Source organism: Temnothorax nylanderi, unplaced genomic scaffold (genome assembly GCF_030848795.1).
Source record: "Temnothorax nylanderi isolate EJ_2023f unplaced genomic scaffold, tnyl_v1.0 TNYL_tig0340_pilon, whole genome shotgun sequence".
Lineage (NCBI taxonomy): Eukaryota > Metazoa > Arthropoda > Insecta > Hymenoptera > Formicidae > Temnothorax > Temnothorax nylanderi.
Genome location: NW_027249402.1, coordinates 409 through 5,685, shown reverse-complemented (window position 1 = coordinate 5,685; position 5,277 = coordinate 409). Strand labels below are relative to the sequence as shown.

General features: G+C 30.1%; 1 long non-coding RNA gene across 1 annotated transcript; it reads right to left on the bottom strand.

The window, feature by feature from the left end:
* Positions 1-3,976: 3,976 nt before the first annotated feature.
* Positions 3,977-4,652, bottom strand: LOC139781474 (uncharacterized). Its single transcript, XR_011720548.1, has 2 exons — positions 4,616-4,652; positions 3,977-4,431 (listed from the first exon to the last, which is right to left on the bottom strand). It is a non-coding gene; the product is annotated as an uncharacterized lncRNA (long non-coding RNA).
* Between the last annotated feature and the right edge of the window lie 625 nt (positions 4,653-5,277).

The window sequence follows — 5,277 nt, the reverse complement described above, 5'->3', positions numbered from 1 at the left end:
ATTTACTGCCAACATGCAGTTTGGTGCTGCACACCAATGAGTATTCTTTCGAAGTCATAATATATTTTCTTGAAAAATCTTCACTCTAAATTACAGCAAAATCTGAAACAAAATCAAGACCAAAGCGGTAGACCAAAAAAAAAAAGCTCACGAGGGATTGAAAACCTGTGTAACCTGTATATACTGTTTATACAGATTACAATCCCTAAAATTGGTTCTCTCCTTTCCTTATCACTTCCTTTCACTTGCACTTAACTAGTAGATCACTCAATGTAACACTACACTTGTCATGAGAGTGGACATTTAATCAGACACCACAATTTAATGCACCTCTGATTGACACAGCTGACTGACGTACATTTACCGCCAATTTCCTCACGCAATAAACAAATGACGGTAGACTCAGTCAACAGCAAGCCAACAACAAAGAGAATCCAACACACAATATAGAAAAAGACATTGAAAGATAGATTTTTAAATTAAATATATTTATATCACAGAAAAGAGAGATTTTCTGTTATTTAATATTTATTTCTATTTCTAATTTTTTTTATTGCGCGTTGGGCCTAACACACACATATCATACAATAAAGTATGCTTTATTGCAGTTACATTAATGAGTGAAAAATTGTGATAGTAATACATATATATTTATAAAATTCTTTTTGAATAATTTATTTTTTACAAGCAAACAAAGGAAACAGATCTATATAATTCTTTTATATATATATATATATATATATATATATATATATATGTGTGTGTTAGATAGATGCATAAAAATTTACTTAAAGAATTATATAAATCTGTTCTTTTTTTGCTTTGTAAAAAATAAATTATTCAAAAATAATTTTATAAATATATATGTATTACTATCACAATTTTTCACTCATTCCCAGTGAGAAATACCTCATCAAAACGATATCAAATTGACGTCAAATAGATGAAAATTTCATCTATTTGACGTCAATTTGATATCGTTTGATGAGGTATTTCTCACTGGATAATGTAACTGCAATCAGTACAAATTACCTTTTTCAAAAAAGGTAAAAAAAGGGCGCCAAGTACACGCGTGGTTGTTACCTCGGAAAAAAACCAAGTGGTAGTATCATTAATTTTATCTCACAAAATTGTCTCACAAAAATTGTCTCACAAAATGTCTGACAACAATTGTCTCACAAAATTATTAAATTACAAAATTGTTACTTTATTCATCCAAGTGATATCTATCTCGAAAAAACCTAAATAACAAGTGGTATCTATTAAAAAAAAATAATGTGAAATCTTTTAATACTGCGCCAATTACAAAGAGAGAATATATATATATATATATATACTATATATATATATTACAGGTATATTACGGTATATATATATATATATATATATATATACCTTATTAACAAAATTATTATTATATCACGAAATTGCGTTACCAAACTCAATCAAGGGATATATATAATTCAAAAAAATATATGAAATCTTTAAATTACGCCAACTACAAAGAGAATATATATATTGCTTTGAAAAATAATTGTAGTGCAACTACTCTAAAAAATAAAACAAAATTGTGTTACCTAACTCAACCCAAGTGGTATGTATCTTTGTATTCCTGAGGATCTTTCTATCAACCCAAGTGGTAGTAGTTTTAATTCTCCTTGATAAATTATAATATTACAAAGAATCATTAATCATTTTAATCACAAAGAATTAAAGAGGTAACATTATAAAATAAAAATATTTAATTAAAATAAATAAAATAATTTTTCTTGTAAAAAACTGGCGCTGCTTTTTAAAGTCTATCCAGACAAATTTGCATCGCGTATAAACATAAGCGTAAGAAATTGATTGGTTCAAGATATATGTGCAAAAGGAAATAGACCAATCTATCTCTTTATGCATATGCTTATGCACCTATGCAAGTTTGTCTGGTTTAACCTTAAAAAAGCAGCGCAAGTTTTTTACCAAGAAAAATTATTTATTTATTTTAATTAAATATTTTTATTTTATAATGTTACCTCTTAATTCTTTGTGATTAAAATGATTAAATGATTCTTTGTAATATTATAATTTTATCAAGGAGAATTAAACTACTACCACTTGGGTTGATAGAAAGATCCTCAGGAATACAAAGATCATACCACTTGGGTTGAGTTAGGTAACACAATTTTGTTTTATTTTTTAAGAGTAGTTGCACTACAATTATTTTTCAAAGCAATATATATATTCTCTTTGTAGTTGGCGTAATTTAAAGATTTCATATATTTTTTGAAATATATATATCACTTGGATTGAGTTGGTAACGCAATTTCGTGATATATAATAATTTTGTTATAAGGTACTATATATATATATATATATACCTGTAATATACCTGTAATATTATATATATATAATATATATATATTCTCTCTTGTAATTGGCGCAGTATAAAGATTTCACATATTTTTTTTTAAATAGATACCACTTGTTATTTAGGTTTTTTCGAGATAGATACACTTGGATTGAATAAGTAACAATTTTGTAATTTAATAATTTTGTGAGACAATTTTGTCAGACAATTTTGTGAGACAATTTTTGTGAGACAATTTGTGAGATAAATTAATGATACTACCACTGGTTTTTTCCGAGGTAACAACCACGCGTGTACTTGGCGCCCTTTTTTACCTTTTTTGAAAAAGGTAATTTTGTACTGATATCATGCATTTTGTAGTGTTACGCATCCTCTTCTAACTAGTCTTATAAAGAATATATCTTACAAACAGTATGTACAGATTGTAAAGCTAAAGGTGTTACAGACTATTATTTCTAAGAAAATAGATTTTTTAAATAACATGTAGACATGATACAAATAAAACAAATTTATTCTTTATGTTTTTTTGTACTTTTAAGTTACTCTGCATTTAAAATAATTACATTGGTTTCATCCATTTGTATCATGTCTATTTGTTATTTTAAAAAATTTGGCAATTATACCGTTCAATAAAGCAAAGTTTCAGCTTTAAGAATCTGTTTTTTGAATTGCAATACGATGATTTTTAAGGAAGTTATGAGCAATCAAAGTCAAAATGCTCATTTCTTATTCAATCCACGATAAAAACCTTCAAAAGTAGATATTTCAAGCTTTAAAATCCTTTTTTAAATTTAAATTTTATTCGTTTTTAACAAAGTTACCGCTGCTGAATTTTGCCTATTTTTAAAGATAAATTTGTGTTCTTTTAAAATACCTGACACATTGAAGATAATGAAAGTGTCTTCTAGCATGCTCGGATTTTAGATTTTCGAATATCAACAAATCAATATGTATTTCTTCAGAAAAAATGCATCCACATTGGTTAGCGCTTAAACGTTCAATTTTCTTTTCCTGCGTTAAAAACTAAAAGCTACGATTTATTTAAACATTATTGGTGCAATAACTAGGTAAAACATCAATTTAAACATACATGTGTAGTTTAGACAGGATATAAATCCAGGTCAGAATTACAAATTTCGTGAATGTACCAGCATTTAATTATACAGTAAATAATTAAATTTATTTACAGTTACAATAGATATACATATTAAATAAAACTTGATTTGGTAAGTATGAAGTAAATAACAATATAATAGTTTATTAAATGTTTATTTAGCAATTATGTTTTCATTTATGTATAAGAAACGTAGCATATTCACTATTCACTTTGTATGTGTGTGTTCATATGTGTTATGGTCAGAGGTACGAATATATAATACTGACGGGTTATATTACTGCTTAAAAATACGGCTTAAAAATAATTATGTTACTGTCTCGGTCTTCTGCCTCGTCTACCCCAATGGTAGTTAGCTGACGACATCTTCTTCTTGTCGTCATATCCCCGCGGCTCTGCCTCTTGGTCTTCGAACTGTAAATATGCTCATGTACCATAGCGTTTGGTCCAAAGCGTTTGGTCTGCACTATGCGATCGTGTTCTTCTCTATTATTGACAATGCGATCAAGTGCGATTTTTTGCGCATTTTTATTACAGACGTTCTTCATTACATTAACATAACAAAGTCTATACTTTCAAGGTACATGATGATCGTTTTTAAAATGGTGTCTACTGTGAGATCTTTAAGGATTATGCGCAGTGTTCAAGCTCCCGCACGGAGCACATTAAGCTAAATTAGTCTTCGTTATTTTATTTTTATCTTGCAAATTGTCTTTATTTGTTCTCTCTCTCGCGAGCTTACCGATTATTAATATCGAGTCGCCGCAAGCGCTTGGACACTTCGATAAGATTAAAGCGATCACAGACAGAGGCATTCCGGTAAACGAAACGCCGCGAACACCCCAATAGATACAGAGGCTAATACTTCTTTTCTTTTTTTTTTAAGGATTTCTAATGATATCCCCTGGTGGAAATCTTCTCATGGGTAGGCAAAAAAGTCCCAATTCTCCCCATGAGTATCTTCCTTTTTGCCTACTTATGAGAAGATTTCCACCAGGGTAATGAAAGATCAATGTGTAATATTGTTTATCGCTGTAGTTTATTTTAATGTGTCTGTTTTGTAATTAATATCTTTATAATGCGTAATTACAAAATAAATTGATAGTGAAGTTACTAATTAAAATATAAAGAATTATAATTTTGCCTACCCTTTTTTGCCTACCCATGAGAAGATTTCCACCAGGGTCCGTACCGCACGTAGGGGTTCCCGTCGTTGCAAAACCGTTTCACGACTCGGAGGCTGCAAATGTAGCGAGTCGAGTTTGTAACGCAAGCTCCGTGTCCCAATTCGTTCTAGATGCGCTCCTCTCTACCTTATGTAATACATTACTCGCGTAAAGTATCGCGCAATTGTAATTGTACGTTTATAATATGTAGTACAAATAGAGAATATACCGCGCGCGCGTGATGTAAAATTGTAAGAGTAGACCTAAAAGGTAGTAAAATCGTAAAACGTAAATATCGTAGAAAAGTTTCGCGAAAAAGCAAAGGTCGTTCCAAAACAATAGCGGAAGGTATGAAATAGAATATAAGAAGCATTGATACTTCTAGTAACCGTCGTGTTATAGGTATGAAGGCACTGTTCAAAGTTTATTACATTTCTTGGAAGAAACGGGTCTTCGCAAAACACCTCTTCGAATGGTGCGACAGGAGAGTCGTTTAAACATCGACATGACCATTGCACAGCCTCCTTCGGTCTATATCACAAAATTCAAAATAGAGTAGTCTCAACTTGACAGCCTGTGCCACAATGTCAATGCCATATTTGTCGGGTCTGTGATCGCTTAGGAATTATCGTGAGCTAGCAAAA